General features: G+C 41.6%; 1 protein-coding gene and 1 long non-coding RNA gene across 18 annotated transcripts in view; one reads left to right on the forward strand and one right to left on the reverse strand.

The window, feature by feature from the left end:
* The window catches only part of LOC122173555 (uncharacterized), a 124,854-nt gene extending 114,341 nt beyond the window's left edge, over positions 1–10,513 (reverse strand). Inside the window, exon 1 of the long non-coding RNA XR_006174113.2 lies at positions 10,095–10,513. This is a non-coding gene — a long non-coding RNA (uncharacterized LOC122173555). The remainder of the gene's footprint in view (positions 1–10,094) is intronic.
* A 3,197-nt stretch (positions 10,514–13,710) lies between these two features.
* MYOM2 (myomesin 2) overlaps positions 13,711–20,915 on the forward strand; it is a 228,002-nt gene continuing 220,797 nt past the window's right edge. For all 17 annotated transcript variants that reach the window (XR_006174115.2, XR_010600067.1, XR_010600068.1 and 14 more), the window contains exon 1: positions 13,711–13,859. The gene's annotated coding sequence lies outside the window, so the exon portion shown is untranslated. The remainder of the gene's footprint in view (positions 13,860–20,915) is intronic.

Raw genomic sequence — 20,915 nt, forward strand, 5'->3', positions numbered from 1 at the left:
ATCCTTAGCTGTGCTGAGCTTATGCTCATCTGGGCGGAGAGAGCTCTAAGCCACCTTTCTGTGCTCCACAGATCCTGTGTCCATTGGTGTTCAAAATCGCCTCCAGCATAATTTGTTGCAGTCGAGGGCTGCAGTTACATCAGCTGGAGTGGTTCCACAGGGACTGCTTTACTGGCCATGGACTGGCGAGTGCTCTGGTTCTGCTTTCCCCTTCCTTTGAAATGCCCCCTATGCTAAGGAAGTGAGTGGGTGGAATAAAGCCAGGGACTCTGGCCAAGGATTCCCTCCTGTTGAAAATCCTCAGCAGTTGGTCTTAAAATCCCTTTAAGGGTACATGGGCCAATGATCTGGCCCTCTGTCTTCTAGCTTAGGTGTCTCCCTTCCTAATGTACTGGCTCTTGCAAATTCCATTCCAAGGCACCCATCTCTCCCCACTCATTGTATAGGGAGCTGAGGCACCTAACTCAGGCTTTGTGAGTCACAGTGCCTAGCTAGGTGCCTAGCTGGATTTATGATGTAATTGTCATCCCTCATAAGTGCTCAGACATCAAGAGGGCCTGGCTAGGCTCAACACTTTCCCTCTCTACTCCTAGAGTATTTGCATCACTTGGGGAAAACTGCCTGTGCATCAGATCAGGTACAAGTGTAACCAGACAGGCCACTCGAGGGGGGTGAGGATAGGGGAACAGCTGTTCCAAGCATTCAGAGTTTTACATTCTACATAGCTGTGATGTGATCAAGGCCTCGAGACATTTATTATGTTGGAAGGAAGCCTTTTTTGGTTTTGAAGCTTGCTTACTCTGCCTGTCTTATTATTTAACAGGTATTCTGCTGTAATATCCTGAAGTGTGGTACCTAATTGATACTGCTGTCTTAAGACAATAGAAATACAACATATGAGAATCGTACTACCCCTGTTTTTTTGGCATAAAAGTACTTTTAATAGCTACACTCTAATATAATAACATCAAGCTGTCTGTGTGCATCTGTAGCCCATGAATTCTGCAGTTTAGAATTAAGATAGCTGAGAGGCATTGTTCAAGTCATATTTGCCTGTAGATTGTCCTGCATAAAGTTTGGCTTAAAATGTTGCATTTTTAATTTGAGAAAAGATTTAAGTCAGCATCTAGAACACTAGCTTTAATTCCGGTCTAAGTGTCAGGAAAATACAGACAGATTTGGACGAATATTCAAACAGGCACTACATAAATATTAGGAGGCTGGAGAGGTGACTTATGAGGAAAGAGTAAAAGAATGAAATATGGATAACATGGCTAAGCCACAGATGGGGGCAAAATTCTATAGTCCATATTTGGGTAAAACTCCCACTGAAATCATTGGTTCTTTGCTTGAAAGGAGACTAAAGACTACAAAGTGGTTGATGGTGGCTGAACATAACCATTTGGGATAGACCCAGAGAGGGAGAATAATTAACAGTTAAATAACAAGGAAAGAAGAATTAGCAAAAGCTTCCTGACACGGATAGCTATAGTAGAACATTGTGGAATAATTGCAAAATGGCAGCCCATTACCTGGGAGCTAGAAAACTAGCCAATTTTTGCCCTGATTTACACCCTGTGCCACTTCAAGGAGTTGACTGAGGTGTGAATTCATGGCTGAATTTGCCTCTATGATTCAAATCTATTTGTGGTGTTGTAACTGTGTTGGTCCCTGGATATTAGAGATGCTTTTGAATCATAGAGGCAAGATAGGTCAGGTACATTAGAAACTCAATTACAAACACCAAAGTTACAAAGTGACCGGTCAACCACACACCTCATTTGGACCTGGAAGTACACTTTCCGGCAGCAGAGACAAAAAGAGCAAATTCTGTGCAGTGCAGAGTTGTGTTAAATGTAAACTACTAAAAAAAGAAAGTTTAAAAAAAGATTTGACAAGGTAAGGAAACTGTTTCTGTGCTTGTTTCATTTAAATTAAGATGGTTAAAAGCAGCATTTTTCTTCTGCATAAAGTTTCAAAGCTGTATTAAGTCAACGTTCAGTTGTGAACTTTTGAAAGATCAACCATAATGTTTTGTTCAGAGTTACAAATACTTCAGAGTTACGAACAACTTCCATTCCTGAGGTGTTTGTAACTCTGAGGTTCTACTGTAATATCTTTTACTGGAGACAAGTTGGTCCAATAAAAGAAATTACTTCATCCACATTGTGTCTGTGATTGAAAGGCATTTTAACTAATGGCCTGAAACCAGTTGTATAGTTGTTACCTGTGGAGTCATGTGGGGATCCATGCAGATGGACATGGATGTGATGATATGGATGGAGATTTCAATTTCTGCATGAAGTGGCTGCATGTGAATTGGAAGAGGACCTGGCCTACGAAGGGAGGTCAGTGAAAAGAAGCTGCAGGATAGGAGGGAGGAGAAGAATCAGAAGTTTGACTCAAAGCCAAAGGCGCTGTGTGGGCCAGGTCAGTGTGAGACTACTGTATCTCCTTGATATGGTAGCATGGAAGTAGAAATGTTACACAGTTAAAATGGGGTCGCTTGTGTGCCAGGGACCTGAGCCCACTTCCTATCTCATTCTTGGTCTGAACTCAGCTGGCCAGTGGCAATAAGCTACTCTAAAGAGCTGCAGCAGTAGCAAAGAGTAGGAGTTAAGTGTTCCACCTGTTGCCATTCCTAAACTGGTCTAAGAAGTCTGTTCTGGGTTGAAGATCTTGTTCAGATACTAAGAAATCCTGATGAGTTAAACTTTTGCTTCAATCTTATTCCTTCAGACATTTATGGATAGAAATCATTCAGTCCCTTAACCAAAAGTGACTGCAGAATTACATCATACCCAGTTGTCCTGGGGAGAGCAACCAACTGCTAGCTGAATACTAATAGTTCATTATTCTAGAGCACATTTGTGTATGTCTGTAAGCTCATCCAGTGCTGAAAGTGTGTGAGGTAATTTATTGGAATATCCACATAAATGACATGCACTGATGTACATGCTAAACAAAACCTGAATGTAGAGCCCTGCACAGAACTGTTTTTTTTAAATTTTGCTCCCGTCCTGCCTGCCCCGCAATACCCACTCTGACTCCCACCCGCTCCTGCACTGTTTCTTGCATTTTTATCTTCCTCCCGCCTGCCAAAACCTTAGATCTTGCAAATCCTGTAAGAGAGAGAGATTCTGCCATGCTACTAAAAAAATCCCAAAACAAAAACAAAAAACAAAAAACCCACAATTTTTTCAGACACAATTTTTACCATTAAAAGAATAAAACAAATCTTGCTTAAACCATGTAAAAATACTTTAACTCCTGTTATAATAGACATCAAATCTCTTTCTATCTGTCACTTAAATTTAAGTACTAAAACCTTTATTTAAAAAACAAAAAGATGTAGTGTTTTTCCACAAATTATTGCGGTCTGTCTTTTTTGCCCACCCTGCCTAAAACAAAGTACATTTTACCCTCTCCTGCTATTATGGAAGTGAGTCTTGTGGGACCTGTGGACTCCCACTCCCGCTGCAGGGCTCTACCTGAATGGACTTGAATAATGGGAATATGCATAAACCTGCATAATGCCTTACAGTATCAGATTAGTCAATTCTGACCTTGATTGTCAGACACTTCAGGTTGTGAAGTTATTTGAGTCAAACAACATCTTATTTGAGTCCAGCTTTTCAACTCCCTTGTTAGGATATAGATATTCAGGCCTGTCTGTAAGGGCCTATACTTTAAGAATTTAGGTGTATTCTTATCACTTAGCTAGCTATAGAGGTATAAAAGAAAGAATCAAAATTACTCTTTGTATGTATAAGGGACAGTCTGAGGCTCTGTTCTTAGGCTAAGTAAGGCCTTTGGCTTAGCAGTAGAGGCAGCCATAAGCTGAGAAGTGAACGGTCACATCTCCACATTCCAAACTAGTCACGTGGAAATAAGGTGCTATTGGGCGGTTAGGAATTTCAGGACAGAATTGTATTCCTATCACCTTCAGAGAAAGGAAAGAGCCTAGAACATGTAAAAGGAAATTTAGTTTGATAGTTTTCTGTCTGGTAAGAACTCACTTATCAATAGACACAGCTGGAAAACCCTTATGTCTGTATAGATGTAGTTGTGAAATCCTCACTTCTGTATTGTTTTGTATGTTTATTTGCATGGTCTCTGTCTGGTTCTGTAATTGTTTCTGTCTGCTGTATAATTAATTTTGTTGGGTGTAAACCAATTAAGGTGGTGGAATATAATTGGTTAAATAACCATGTTACTGTATGTTAGGATTGGTTAGTTAAATTTCAGTAAAATGATTGGTTAAGGTATAGCTAAGCAGAACTCAAGTTTTACTATATAGTCTGCAGTCAATCAGGAAGAAAGGGGGGAATGGGAACAGGGAATGGGGGTGGGGAAATTGGAATCATATTTTGCTAAGGGGGGAATGGGAACAGGGAATGGGAACAGGGATGGCTCTGTGGTGTCAGAGCTGGGAAGGGGGACACTGAGGAAGGAAACTGGAATCATGCTTACTGGAAGTTCACCCCAATAAACATCAAATTGTTTGTGCCTTTGGACTTTGGGTATTGTTGCTCTCTGTTCATGTGAGAAGGACCAGGGAAGTGAGAGGGTGAAGGAATAAGCCCCCTAACATCCCTCCTCACCCCTCTTCAAAACTTATGTCGCTCAGGGGTGTGATATTCCATCCCCTGAGCGACCTAAATTACGCTGGCATAAGCGCTAGTGTGCACAGCTTCTCCTGCTGACATAGCTACAGCTGCTCATTTGGGGTGGATTAATTATGCTGATGGGAGAGCTCTCTCCCATTGGCATACAGCAGCGACACAAGAGGTCTTACAGCGGCGCAGCTGCATCAGTACAGCTGTGCCGCTGTAAGTTCTCTAGTGTAGACATAGCCTAAGTGGTCTGTGTAGAACCTGCTTGTGTGCACTAAAGGTTGCCTACTGTGCTTTAACATAGTGCTGTTTGAAACTGTACTACATTAAAGTGCACTAGGAAACGTTCCAAGCAGATTATACATTACAGTATATACTACTGTAATAAGTAATGTATATACATTACTCATTATAATATATACAAAGAGAAAGTACCAATCCCACTCCCTGCGTTCAAGGTTTGGATATCTATCGAAAACTCAAATTGCTAAAAATATATCCAGAAAAATGAAATTAATCAACCCCTCAAAACAGAAGCCTTAGGTATGTCAGTGGCAGTTTTTCCACTAATTTCAGTGGGTTTTGGATTAGGTCCTTAGATAGCAAAATGACAATTGAGAGTTTAACATACATTTATCTAAAAACAATTGGCCTATGCTTGTGTATACTGGTGAGTATGTATTACAGGCCTTCCTCTGTGCCCAATTCACAGAGAATATGGGCATCAGACATAAGGAATACACTAGTTATACTTTGCATTTAATTGGTGATCTGGAGGCACTTTACACACACAGTAATGAGTTAGGTAAGTATCAGATCTGGAAAAATATATTTGTGAACATTCACTGTGGTCTAAATTGAAATTGACCTTGATAAAATTCTCTAGCCCCTTCATTTGTCATGAACATTTGTATGAGCATGATTCAATTCACAGAAAGAAAAAGCGTTTTATATATTCAATACACTTCTGTATTTGCACCGGTAGTGTCCACATTGCCATCCTGAAACACTCTTGTAGAGTGAGGAGGTGAAAAGGAAAAAGGCTAGTTTTCGATGAGGAGGAGAATAGCTGTAAACAAAATAAAAATGAGCAGCAGCAGCAAGGAGGTGGTGGAGCGTGTGTCAGAACTTCCGAAGAGACGGCGGTGACGTGGGAGAAAATTCCACTCTCTGTTCATTTCTTCCTTTTTCCTTATGTGGTGATGAGGAGTATTTCCCACCAGGATTCCTACCCAGTGCTAATCTGCTTAGATATTTGTTGTGCACTGCTGTCACCTAAGTCACATGGGGGTGGTTGCTGCTTGCTCTAGATAACTTTTATAAACAGGAACAGTGCCTGACGAAACTGCAGGGAACTGAATGTCTCAGAGGGAGGGTGACAGACACAGCAGGAGGTAATCAGGCCTAAGAAACTTTAGGATACTTAACCTTTCCCTCTCCTCTTTCAAATAAAACAGAGCATTCTCTCTGGCTATCCGCCTGGACCCTGGATTTAATAATAATGATGAATTGCAGATTGAAGGAGAGGAGAAGAAAAGAGCCTGATTTATTGATTATGTAATGGACTTTGTAGTCACTCTTCCCTGTCACATTCACACCAGTAATTCTAAGCAGCTGTGAAGGAAATCCAAGTGGATTTGCCATGATTTTTCAATGCACAACACCCACTATCATAAAATGGACCCAAAAAACCTTATCCAACGATCACATGAATAATTAGTATTACTGCACAGTTTGAAATGTCTTTTCAAATAGTTCATCCCCCAAATCATAGAAAACTGTCACTATGCTAGGATAGGGTGACCAGACAGCAAGTGTGAAAAATCGGGACAGGTGGTGTGTGTGTGTGGGGGGGTAATAGAAACCTATATAAGAAAAAGACCCAAAAATCGGGACTGTCCCTATAAAATCGGGACATCTGGTCACCCTATGCTAGGAACATTTGAAAAAATCAAGAGTTAAAAGACAGAATTTTAAAATCCATTTACAAACTGGGAGGATGTGTCACTTCCTTAGGAACAGGAGAGAGGTAAACCAAGGGATATATATAAAGACCTAAAAATCCAGCTGAAGGTGCACCTAGCAGTGTTCAGATGCCCAATGATCACCTTGGGATAATTGGTGCAAACACTGTGGGGTGACAGGGACATTTTCTCCTTCCTTGCCAAATTTGTATTATCCTGTTGATATCCCCTACTAAGCCCCTGCGGGGCTAATATGTTCTCTCTCATGGTTTCTTCCCTGTCATAGATCATAGAATCATAGACTTTAAGGTCAGAAGGGACCATTATGATCATCTAGTCTGACCTCCTGCACAACGCAGGCCACAGAATCTCACCCACCCACTCCTGTATCAGACCTATGTCTGAGCCATTGAAGTCCTCAAATCATGGTTTAAAGACTTCAAGGTGCAGAGAATCTTCCAGCAAGTGACCCGTGTCCCACGCTGCAAAGGAAGGCGAAAAACCCCCAAGGCTTCTGCCAATCTGCCCTGGAGGAAAATTCCTTCCCGACCCCAAATATGGCGATCAGCTAAACCCTGAGTATGTGGGCAAGACTCCTCACCATCCAGATTTTCATGTGTGGTTGCACCATTGCTTAAGGTTACCACTGCTTAAGCATCCCAGAACTAAAAGCCCTTCTACCTAGTAGAAGGTCTTCATAGAGATCAGTCGGGCAAAGGTAATTACAAAGGTCCAGATTTTGCAAGGTACTTAAGCATATTCCCAACTTTAAGCACCGGAATAATCCTATTGTTACCTTGTTGAATGTATGCCAGGGGTCGGCAACCTTTCAGAAGTGGTGTGCCGAGTCTTCATTTATTCACTCTATTTTAAGGTTTTGCGTGCCAGTAATACATTTTAACATTTTTAGAAGGTCTCTTTCTATAAGTCTATAATATATAACTAAACTATTGTTGTATATAAAGTAAATAAGGTTTTTAAAGTGTTTAAGAAGCTTCATTTAAAATTAAATTAAAATGCAGAGCCCCCCAGACCGGTGGCCAGGACCCAGGCAGTGTGAGTGCCACTGAAAATCAGCTCACGTGCCGCCTTCGGCATGCGTGCCATAAGTTGCCTACCCCTGATGTAGGCCAAAGAAAGTGCATTCTAGGGAAGAAGAGGAATTTCTACATTTCTGAGGGCCAGAGATCTGGGTGGAAGCAACCTTGAGTTTTCAGAGGAAGCCTGGCATGTTTGAGACAGTAATATCCTTTTGGTATCACATTTGATGATAGCAGTCTGGACTCCTTTTGGATAGTAAGCACTCCCTGTACTTAAAGTTAATCACTACCATATTACAAATGCTGTTTCCTTGCCATCCCCTTCTGTATCTGCCAATATCCCTATCATGCCACATGCCGCATCCCTCCCCATATTATTTTTCTGCCCCACATCCTGTTCCTAGTGTTGTGTTGATGTACAGCCAGAAGCACAGAAAAGAAGTGAGGTCATAACAGAGGATAGTACTTTTGTAGCGATAACCAGGAGGTGACAGCCAGCAGTATTCTTAAGGCACCTAAGGTTAACATTTAGGCACCACTGATATTCACGAAACCACCACTCAGCTGCCACCTAATCCTGTAGGTGCCAAAATTTCTGCTGGTGGGCATGTGCAAAGCTGTCTGAGTTCTGACACCAACTGCTTGGTGCCTTAGCTCATGCCTAAGGCCCAGTGGGATTCTTAAACCATGTCCTCCTCTATTAATCTCGCCTGCAGGGCCAAATCTAGTAGGCATGCTCACAGCACACCCAACCTTCACAGAAGACAGCTGGGAACAAGTAGGTCAGGAATTTGGGGGACTGGCTAGGTATGCATGTTCCCCAGGATACCCAAAAGCCTAGCAGAGAAGACACTCCCCTGAGATGTGGAAGATCTAGATTTGAATTCTCTCCATTGGAGCTGGGACTTGAATTCATGGTTCCCACATCCCCGGTGAGTGCCCTAACCCCACCAGGCTAGTGGGTTTTATGGGGTAGAGCTCTCTCAATCTCTCCTGTTGAACCTGTTCCACTTTGTAAAATTAGCTATTCATTGGGGCAGGGACTTGTTCCCTGACCAGTAGGCTATAGAGTCTCTTTGCTTTTTCACAGGACAGAACAGGGCTGACCTGACCTAGCTGCCTACCTCCAGGAGATGGCTCTCAGCCAAGAATCCCCAGCAGAGACAGGTGCTTCCCTCAGCCCATCGAGTCAGGTGCTTCAAGCCCTTTGTGGATCTGGGCCTTAAGTCCCACCCCTTTCCTCTGCATTTTACCCCCGGCTGCTTTAGGTGAGTCCCTGCTCAGCTTGCTGGTTTCTGTGAATCCCTTTCTCAGATGCTTAACTCTACCCACACAAGACATGGGGAGCCTACACACTGAACTCGGACTGTGAATTCCACTGGGCAGCAGGCATGAGCTAAGGCACCAAGCAGCATTTAGGCATTGGACCTCTGGGCATTGGATGCCTAGGTCAGCTGTGTGAATCTAGCCCTAACTCTTTCAATGCCTTCTAGCTTATGTACCTTGCTTGTCTGCTGCCTTACATTGGACCTGATTGAATACCCACTGAGGAAAGGGGAGTCTTTCAACAGGAGTTGGATCAGGCCTGCCTAGCTGCATGTTGTGTCCTTTGGACAATGGTGCTTTGTTGCAGCCCAGAAGCCACAGCCCTGTGGGCATGTTTGCACACAACTGACATCTCCTACTACACCCTGAATAAAGGGTCTGCAGTTGAAGAGATCCTGAGTGTATTCCAAGACAGACAGGGCAGGCTGTACATTCCTATGATCAGTTTTTTAAAGATAGTAAATATACGACAAGGCACTAAAAGCAGAGGGTGTAATCAGAACTTAATAGTACCCCTGAAAACCAACCCCCCACCCAAAAATACAACAGGAGACAAGAGGGAGCCATGGGTGAGCTGTTGCTCTTATATATTACATGTTAATTACTCTAACAGCTGTCTCTGTGCCAACAACCTACATTCATTGCATAAACAACAAGGAGTCTGGTGGCACCTTAAAGACTAACAGTGCCACCAGACTCCTTGTTGTTTTTGTAGATACAGACTAACATGGCTACCCCCTGATACTTGACATTCATTGCATATGCACTCATACCACCTCATCTGCCTATAGAGATGTAACAGATTTGGTTGAGCTGCCCCTGCTGGACAGTTGCCAAACTGCTGAAAGAGGTTCCTAATGCTGAATCCCACATATTTGCTGGTACTGGGCAGAATATAGACACTGTCCCTTGGACCACTACTCCGGGTGCAGACCTAATGTTTGACACCCCTCTTGGCAGTGGGGACCCTGCAGTCCAATTGCCTAGGACATGAAACTACTGCCATCTTCCCAACCCTCTCCAGCAGCTCTTGCATGTTTCCCAGAATCCCAACCGTGAAAACAAACAGACAAACTTTGCAAAACATCATTACTGTTTACTTAGGTAGCACAAGAAATACACAGATGTATACAAAACAATAAACTCACCTATAGGCATTTCCCTGCTTCAGGTTCCTCCCCACTCCAGATAGTTCTTGAGTATAGGATAGGATCCTTCTCTTGCAGTTGGTTTGTGGTTTCTCTTCAGAATCACAGTACCTCTCTAGGTCAGCTACTTACTCTGCCCTTGGTCAGTCCCACAGTTAAACCAGACCCTCCTGCTACAAAAATCCTCCCCAAAGTGTTCTGTCTCAGTGAATCTCTTGAGTTTATGTCTCACCAACAATACCTGGTTCCTTATTCTGCTGCTGGGAATTTTCTTCTTTCTATTTCACTAGTCCCCTGCAGAGAAACTTGGTTGAACTGGTTTCCCTAGCCTTTCCACCTGAAAAAATGACTGTTTAAAGGTCTAATGACCCACCACTGTATCTAGTCTGGGAGAAACAAGCTACAGCCCTGTCAGCAAATGGTGGATTCCACATCCACATCAAAGCATTCCATGATACAGCAATTTCATACTAACAACTTGATAATATCAAGTAGAATTCATAAATTGTACATAGACAAATCCCTCAGATTGTCACAATAGCCCTAATTCTATCTAATTTACTTTGTAATTCATGGCCAGCTACTGTAAAATAATTCGAATCTATAGTTTACACCTTTCATTCATGGTTGTGATGTCAGAGTAGGGAATTGTGATCTCATTATTTTTAAAATACCAAATAATACAAACTGTCAACTTTAAAATTCAAGTTGCCGGTCAACTATTAGTTTCTATAATGCGCTTTTATACCTATCCCAGCTTTTCAGTTTTTAATTTTTGTTCTTTGGGCTGAATCATAGAAAGAGAGGGAAGAGGAAAATTGCTTCAAATTTAGCTTAAAAAAGATGTAATTTTAATGGTGCTCTTGTTTGGGGAAAAATACATGGAAACTGGTGGTGAAATTGCCAGCCATCCATTTTCATCCTAGAGAAGACTATCCCAGCAAAATGAAACTGTTGGCCTTGTAAGGGTTTAATTAGCATTTATCTTCAGCCATTACAGCTGGTCTGGAATCTTTTGACAAAATATTTTTCATTGGAAAGTGTCAATTAATTGAAAATGAAACTTCTTGTGGGAAAGACTAGGTTTTGCCAAACTGCTTTTTAAAAAAAAACGTTTGAAAAGCTTTGACATTTTCAAAATGAAAAAAAAAAATCAATTTTTCTAGTCAAAAAGATTTTGTTTTGAAGTATAAGCTAATTATAATAAAAAAGGTCAAAATTGAAACCAAATGTTTCAAAATTATTGAAATAAAGCATTTAGATTGACCCAAATTCTTTTTTTTCTGGTTGTCGGGTCTTGAAAAGTTAGAGATTTCTTCTTATTATCCCAATTTGGGATGGGAAAATATTTCAAAATCTTGAAAATTTTCCAGGATTAGAAAACCATTTTCTGCCCATCCCTAGTAGTCACACAAACATTGATTGCTAAGAAAGCTAATTTAGGAAGAACAAAGCCTCTATAAGCCCTGCCCATCTTGTACTCCCATGCAAGGGCCAGGCAAAATAACAGTGCTAGCTATTGGTGGAGTCTAGAGATTGCTCAGTCATAGTTAAGATTAAGATTCTGTCAAGGATATTTTTAGTAAAAGTCAGGAATAGGTCGCAAGGACCGACAGGTCGCGGGCAATAAACAAAGATTTCCAGAAGCCCACAACTTGTCTCTGACTTTTACTAAAAATACCCTGGGGAGCGGGAGTAACAATCAGAGCACTGCTGGGGGCTGACCTCCAGCAGTTGTTCCAGTCCCAACGCTGCTCCTGCGGTAGTGGCTGACGCAACCCTAGCTGCTGCTCCAGCCTTGGGGTCGCTGCTCTGGCAGCCCAGGTCTGACAGTTGCTCCAGCTCTGTCCCAGAAGAAGTTCCAGAGAGTCCCAGAATCTGTGACTTCTGTGACAGAATCATACCCTTATTCATAGGCTCTGTATGGATGCATACCACCATAAAGATGACAAGGAAATGTGGGGAGGTGGAGTTATAAACCAGCACCCCTACCATACTGACCCAGGGAGCTGGCTGGCAACAAAGGGAACAAGTTGCACCATCCTTGGGGAAGGATTAGGCTCATGATGTGCATTTGGTGGCAGGGCTCCCTTTGGGACAGCACATGTCTGGACCAACCCTACACAGGTAAATACTTAAAGGTACAATCTAGCATGTCCTCATTTCTCTAATCATTAATTTAAAGATGAAATAGCTGCATTTAGCCCTATCCATACTAAAAATAAAGGAACTTAGCATTAACACAGTTGGAAAAGCAGGGTACTGAATTGTGCTTAAGCCTGGTGCACACGGCAAACATGATCTGGACTAACACAAGTCACTGCCACGCCAAGCAATGGGTCAGAAGCTCTAATCCAAAGTGTGAGTATGGGTGTGCTCATCCAGTTTTGCCAACATGTCTCAGAACCAGTAAAGTAGTCCAGTGACATGGGCAGGGCTTTCAAGTGATTATGAAACCTGTCATCACAGAAGTAGTGGGCTAGCAAGATGCAAAGAAGAAGGGAGAATGCCACGAGGGAAGAGGCCTATACCAAAAGGGTGGCAACACTCAAAGTGGGACAGAGTCGCTAGAAGCGTGGGATAGATCCTTTGCCAGAACGCTACAGGAAATTTGGGGGAGTATTGTGAACTTAAGGAAATGTTGTGCATTTAATTAGATTAATTTAATAAAAGGATTTAATAGGCCTTTTACATGCACACGCACACACAATTTGATTTACAAGATGCATCATTCATGTAGTTTGTTATGCCAGGCACCAGAAACTCTTGATGTATTTATATTGTCATTCACCCACTTGTGTCTTGAGTCCACTCCTTCACATGTGAATTGGGGTGCTATCTTGTTGTCTTCATATAAATCTGGTAACAATCCTTCACATAATAAATGTATGGTCCCAATCCTGTGAGGGCACCCAACTTCCATTATAATCAGTGGGAAATAGGGGCACTCAGAACCCCCTAAGATAATGCCCTTTGTGTATATATTTTTTCTGCCTCTGTATACACCTACATATCATATACATGCATGTTCCTTATACGTTACATACTGTGCATACAGTAGGCAGAAACACCTCTTTTTTTAACCAGCAAGTTAACTGATTGATGATTAAGATTTTGGAGGTAAGTGAGTAGGAGCTGGGCTCTTTCTTTCTTCCCATGTTAACAAGGCTTTTCTAATATAGTTGACATGGCTTAACATATGGCAATGATGTTTTTTATAATCCAAGCAGCCCTTAAGGAGGCATTGGGGAGGCTCAGTTTACAGCTCAAGGCACCAGGAGGATTTTATGTCTCCACTAATAAGACTTTAAAGTATATGGCTCCTTACTGGTCTTTGAAGTTATTATTGTTCGTTAAGTTTCACCTACACACAAAAAATGAGATTTTTAAATAGTTTTCTTATCTTTGACTTGGACCACTTTCACACAGAACATGACAGTGGGGGGCAATCCTGACCTTTAGGTCAACATTTGCTCTTTTTAGGAGAGAGATCTGTTCCCAGCTCAAAAAATAATATTACAAAAAAATAACATGGCAGATTTTTTCCCTTTAAATTACACTTTCACGCCTATTAGACTGACCTCACTCTTGGGAGAACCAATCAGTTGATTCTATATATAGCAACACATCTGCCCATAAATGGGCGCGAAGGGGTAGTAGCCTCTCTTTAGAGACAGAAATTATTTTTGTTTTCCTCAGCCAGAGCCTGCTAAGCTGAGTGAGGCTGTTCGTCCTCTCAGCTGTGCAATTTTTATTTCTCCCTAGGTAAGTATGTTTCCATTTTTTAAAAAAATTCAGAATCAACAGGAATGATGATAGAAAAATGTTATATACTTTTCTGTACAAAATATATGACACGTATTGGGGGAAATAAGAAAAAGGCATAATATACATTTACGAATAAAAGAAAAATGACAACAGGAGGGGAAAATATTGCATGGTTTTATTCTGTTCATTAATTTTATTTTAATGAATATTATTATATTTTAATCACTATCTTTCTACATAAATACAAACTCAAGGCAGGTGGGTTTATATGCTTTCCTTATTCCAAATACAGAGTTCCTCTTTCTTCTGTATTTACTTAAAAAAAGAAGAAAAAAAATCATTAAATCTAGAATATAAACATAATGTAACTGGGACCAAAAGTCCTATTCTATTTTTGTCAGTGATAGTTTCAAGTACCTTTCTTTAAAAGATAGATTTCTGATTGTTATTGCTTTGAGTTCCATGACATGTTTTGAGCCTCCTGAAAATTCCAGCTAAATACCTCTGATAGAGCTTTTGGAATTGCACTCATGCTCTTGAAATTATGCCTGCTAGAAAGAGATAGTGGAATTGGATGATTACACATAAGAGCCAATGAAAGTGTTGTAATGAAGGATAATAGATGTGGGAATGCTTGGCAGCGACTCACTTTCACTATCTCACTGTTTCACATTTGTTGTCCTCCAGTTAAAAGGACAGGGTGCATTTACAATGTGACTGGGAATCTCCATACTTTACAGAGAGTCTGTTGCAAACTACTTTTGTATGTGAAAATTAGGATGAGTACATTTCAGGCCGTGCGGATTATATTTAGTGGGCCAAATGCAGTTCTTGTGTCAGCAGCTTTAGTGACTTTGGACTCTTTCTAAAAGTCAGAACAAAATGTTTATAAAATCTTGCTTTGAACATTTAAAATCTTCTGGAGAAAAGTTAATCAGTGTATGTACTCTGTCTGGGCCAGATTCTGCCTGGACCTTACATAGGGGCACTGTGGGAAGAGTTAAAAAAGGAGCCTTCACCCCTATATAGCCCACAGAAGGGCCAGGCAGAATTTCAGTTCTTACACTCCTGGAAATGCAAGAACTGTTCCCTCCCTACTCCCCTGAAGGTTCATGGTGCCCCTAAGAGGGTGAGGAGGGGTGTCCAGGAGGCAGGGCCATGGCTCCGTCTCCTACCTCTGTGCTGGCAAGCAGAGCTGGATGGCTGCACAGGGGAGCATATGCACCAACGAAGGGGTGAAGCAGTGTGCAAAGCCTCCCCGGACACTAGGAAGGTCCAGGAGGATCTTGCCTGTCTGAGCCAAACTGCCTCCATATTGCTCCTTATTGGGGACTATGTGCAATTTGCATAATCTAGTCCTAAAGATTATGTCAGTTTGAGAACTATAATTGTATTTGGCTCTTGAATACACTCGTATTTACACAGAAACATCAGCATTTAAGCAGTTTCACAAATAAAAAAGGGAAAGTAACACGAGATCCCATAAATTCAATTCCATCCTGATTAATTATCTCCTGACTGCGATATTTAAGAGCCACAGATGACCCTTGATCTTTACACAAGACTTCCATTGGCATCCATGTGAGTCCTACATATTAAGCTATGAGAGAATGTGTCTTTATTTCTAAGAGATCAATGTAGCCATATGGAAATTACTTGATGTGTTCTGTCTGAGGTCTTAGGGTATTTCTGGAATTGGGACATTTGAATTAAGTGATGAGTGGAAGTTTCTTTTCTTCCATCTTTTACAATATTGAATAGGCACCTGGGAATTAAAGATATTCTAGTGCTATAACAGATACACATAATGGGGTGCAAAGTGGAAAAATAGGGGACCCAAAACGGAGCATATTCTACTCTTCACTAAGTGATAAAATAAAACAGTGTAACTATTAGGCGGGTGTAATCACTTCAGCCATTGGACAGCAGCTAGTGTATGGAAAAATATGAGTAGAGGCACGTGCTGCAAAATATGTGGAAGCCATGAGATTCCTATAGAAAAGTAAGAATAAGGATATGTGCCGAAGCAAAGGAGCAGGCTATCCTGATCTTTCACCTAGCATACCCAGGTAGGGCTCAGTCAGAGCAGGCAAGAGCTTGTCAATCATTCTTTTGCAGCCAGACAAGGGCAGAGACGAGCAGAGAAAGTACATACTGTGTGGTGCAGACTTGGCAATGGGGAAGAGAAGCAAATCTGCAAGCAGCAGGGAAGTTAAGATAGATGAAATGGATTGTAAAGGTGGTGGATTCTACCTTTCCTCCTTGGCCATGGGAACTCAAGTTGTCTATGGGGAGCACAATCAGATTCTCCATCTCACAGCAGTCGATACTCCTACTGACCAGTTTATTGCGGGAGTGCCAGTGCCCAGGGGCTGTGTTTATGAACTTATTAGAGTTACTACTGGTCCTTTAAATCTTAAATGAAATTATTTATCTGACTAGCTAGCTTTACATCTAACCCCACCTCCTTTGCCACGAATGCACTCACTTTTTGAAGGTATCTGCCTGTCCCACAGTTCTTGATAAGCTGCTTTTGTACTCCAAAAGTTATTATTGTGTTATGAGTCTGTGTATAGCCTGACCCCTGAACTCTGCCTTCAATCTACTTGTGGCTGACTACCATATAGTATAGATAACACAAGTAAATATTCACATGCAACCCTCTCCAACTGACTTGAATAATCTAATTACTCTGCTAAATAGAAGTATGAATTAAACTGTTTTATATTTTATTTCTAGTCTCTAATCTTCTGGGAATGGACCATGTCTTTGTGTTTGTGTAGTGACTAGCACAATGGAGTCTTGAACTTGATTGGGGTTCATGGGAGCTACTGTAACAGAAATGTATATATATTGATACAGGAAGGCCAGGGAGCAGTGGGAGAATGGTAGAGGGGAAATATATAAGCCCTTGGCTAATTAAGGTGTGGTTCCCTGTAGGCTAGGGAGGATGGCTACAGGTTAATTGGAGCACCTGCAGTCAATTAAGGCCCTTTCAGGAACCTAATAAAACCCCCTGCTTCAGGCAATCAGGGAGAAGGAGGACTGGAGTTATGACTGTGTCATGAAATTTGAAGACCAGAGAACTGAAGTAAGGGAGACCCTGCCCTGGCAGGGGAGGGAGACTCCCTCCCTCTGTGTCTAAGGATTAAAGGTACCCTACCCAAGGGGTAAGAACCTGCTGGGGTTGAGAGGGGCTGGGGCTCAGAGTGAGGAGCAAACCCAGACCCCTTCCCTCCTCTACCACCTTCCAAGGCCACTAGGGGGGTCCTTGGTGACCCAAGAGCAGGGGTAATAGGTGGCATCTTAGCCCCCCTGCCAAGAAAAGGCCAGGACCCACCACACTAACATCAGCCATCTTGTCACAATATATATAATTAACAATAACCTTTTGCCCTGTTATACCAATGGGAGTTCCATATGAAGAAAGAGGGCAGAATGTAGCCCAGATACTACCCTAGAACTCTAGATCTCCATGTAGAATTCCTCGTGAAGTTAATGGGAGTTGTATAGTGGAGTTCAAGGGCAGTGTTTGGCCATATTGTATGTTGGCTCTATGGGAGGAACTCTCCTTAACATAAGCGGGAGTTAAATATCACAAGTAGGATATGGCATTTGATGCCAAATTCTGAAATTTTGGCTCTTCAATACTCCCTGACTATCATGACTTTAATGGGAGTTTATCCTGACTAGGACCAAGGACTATGCAAAACAACTGTAGGCTTTGCTATCTGTGAATGTTTAATTGAATTGACAATCTTTAATTTGACCATAACTTTTGGGGTGGCAACACTAGGATTTTGTGTAAACAATTCCCTCTGTTACTAACACTGGTTCAGCTGCACTGATGGGAGTGCTAGTGGAGCCTGGTCTCCAGTCTGCTACTAGCTGATTGAAGACAAATATTCACATTCCTGCTTGGAGACTTCACAAATTACATCACTGAATCACAACACTATTTTGTGTGATCAGATGAAAATAGGAGCTGCCCTATTAAGGGACATTCTCAACAATTATGGCTTTTAGTTTTGTTTAAGGAAAAACCCGACACCTTATGGCTTGGACACCATGTGCAGCTACCATTAAGTCAGCATAGAAACAGTGAGGCTTATGATTGTACGAAGAGCTTCAACTCTAGTGCAAGGAAACCCCAATGTGGCACCTATACGTTCACTACCTGGAACCCGTGATCCAAGGGTGAAGTTTCCTCTGAAACGCTTTAGAAGGAGTTAGGAGGTCTCAGATGCCAGGATACTTGGTTACCATCCCCACACTAAATTTGTTACCCCCATTTTCTAGCGGAAGTAGTTGGGACAGTCATGTGCCACTAGGTGCCAGGCTTTATCAAATGCTTCCACCACAGCTGGGAGCAGAGGGCCCTCTTCACTGCACATGAGGTTCTGCTGCAGCTGATCCATGTTGGACATCCCAATGATCACTGCATCTCCAAGGGCACCCTGAAGTTTGGAGTGGTTGTACATCCAGCGTAAAGCAGTTGGGGGGGTTAGAGCCATAAGCCTCCCCTAATGCTTTCTCTACCAAGGCAATGGCTTGGAAATGGTGCTCCTTCCAGGATCTGTCCCTGTAGGCCTGGGACCAATCATTTCCAAAAAACCTGCCAGTCGGTTGGCCCGTGTCTTTATCATCATACTTGTACTTCCCTGTCAGCAGCCCTCCAGCCAAAGGATTGTAGGCATAGATCTTAAGTGCCATGGGTGACCTTCTGAATCACTGAAATCAATGGCAAAACTCCCATTGACTTCAGTGAGGCCAGATTCTTACCTGCATATTGTGTTATCTAGCTTTGTCCCAGGCAACCTGGCAAAATCCATCCATCTCAGAAAAATAAAATATCATAAATACAATGTATCACAATAGATAAACAGGAGCAGACCCAACAAAAGACTTCCCACAGAGAACACAGCATCCCCCATCTCATATCCACCCCAAAATATGTGGGGTGAATCCTGACCCTATTGAAGGCAATGGAAATTTTGCTATTGATTTAAAGGGTGAAATCCTGGCCCCATTAATTCCCCCCCAGAAATCCATCTAAAAGGACTGACTTTGCAGCAGTACTGAGTATTAAACATATACTCCACAAGTATTGTATCTAATGACATTACATTTTGAACTGGTGCCAGGCAACAGCTTCCCTCCGTGCTAACAGAAGGCTAAATAAGTCTTGCTGCTCCCAAGTCCTCTTAATTACTTCTAGTGAGGTTCTGCATTAGAGCTGGTTGGCCATTTGTGTTTATAGTCTACATAAAGTTTGGACAAACACTTTAGAATGTCTGAACCCTAATTGTGAGGAAGTCTAGGAACTGATTCATTTGGAATAGAGGGAAAGAGACGCACTTCTCTGAAAAGTTAGTTTTATTTTTAGAAGAGAATTATGAACTTAAAAGTAGCAAAAGCTGATCCACCAGCCACAAGAATCTGATTCTGCTGACCTACATTTGGTCTCAGTAAGAGTTACATGCATAGAAAGTGTAAGAACCTGGGACCATGTGGGTTCTGGGCCACCAATGCTTCTGCATCACCGTTGGAAGCTTAGGCTATGTTTTGCTGGAGGATCCTGTGAATCTAGAGCCTGCAGGAAGTACTGTCCAGCAGGGTGCAAGTGGCAGCCCTCTGCAGACCACTGATTGGCTCATGCTGGTATATAAACCAGGACGCCATCATGGGCAGCTGTCTGAGAAATGATGCAGACTGGCTGCTTACTTCTGCTCCAAACCTTGCCTTGCTTCTGACCCTGATTTGTCCCCAATTCTGTGACTTTCCTGCTGTTTGTAACCTTATGCCTGGCACTGACTCCCTGGTATCCTGACCTAGCTCAACCCAAACTCTGCCACTTGCCTCCCACCTGCAACTTGGTGCTTGACCTAACTTCCTGGTATCCTGACCAGGCTTCACCCTGACCCTGCTACTTGTCTCCTGGCCACATCCTGATAACTGACTGGTGCACACAGGCTCCCCACTGCCTGGTCCTGACAGAAAGGATGCAGGATTGGGTGCATGACAGAGAGCATGTGGGGATATTCACAAAAGAGCTTAACTGGACAAATGTAGCCTGAAAGCAAACACAGGTAGACCTTAACACAGCTGTGTCAATAGTGGAAGTGAGAGGATCCAGGAGTTTGTTTGTTTGCACCTACATGTCTGTGTAGAAACTAATTGTAAAAAGAGCTAGAGACATCAATCCGAGACTTACTAGAGTAAGAACTGCAGGATGGACTGCTTTATCCTTTGCTTCCTGAAAAGCTCATATGCTACCTGAGAATTCTAATTCTATTTTTCCAAGACTTGGTTGCTGCAATTAAGCAGTTATAATGCTTTCTTCAATAAATACATAAATACAGTTAAACAAGGTATTATTAGGGCTGCTTGAAAATTTTCATAAGTGTCAAATTTTTGTAAAAATGTTATCAAACTTTTTGTTTACCATTTATTTTCCATTTTCAAACTAAGACATTTTTGCACATGAATTTTTACAAATTTATTTTTAATTATTTCAATCTTACCAGTGAAATCAAACTGGCAAAATCAAAATCATTGTTTAAAATGGAAAAAGAGAAACAAATGTTTTCAATAAATATTTATATTAATGCATTTTGTGTAAAATAAATAAATAAATAAATAAAAGAAACTAAAATTAGTTTTTGTTTTTAATTGTGATTTTCATTTTATTTTTGGCTTGCTCTAGTTATAAGACTCCTGTATTTTTCTTGAAATATAATATCCAGTTAAGTTGAATAGATGTATTATTCATTTCAGTTCTAAAATATAGCCTGATAGTTGATACATTTTTGATCTACAATGTGAAACAGAACCTGGATTAAAATGTCACTACCACTGTCTTTGATTTAAATAAGAAGTTATTTTGATGCAAGTATCTGAAGGAGTTTACAAGATAAATCTATTTCTATTCGACCTCCTTTAAGTTTTGTATTCTCCATATGCAGTAATAATGGCTACTTGTTAGATCTTCTTGAAATTGGGGAAAATAATTGATAATGATGGGTGGAAACCTGAGGACCATACCTGGGAACA

Source organism: Chrysemys picta, chromosome 3, assembly GCF_011386835.1.
Source record: "Chrysemys picta bellii isolate R12L10 chromosome 3, ASM1138683v2, whole genome shotgun sequence".
Classification (NCBI taxonomy): Eukaryota; Metazoa; Chordata; order Testudines; family Emydidae; genus Chrysemys; species Chrysemys picta.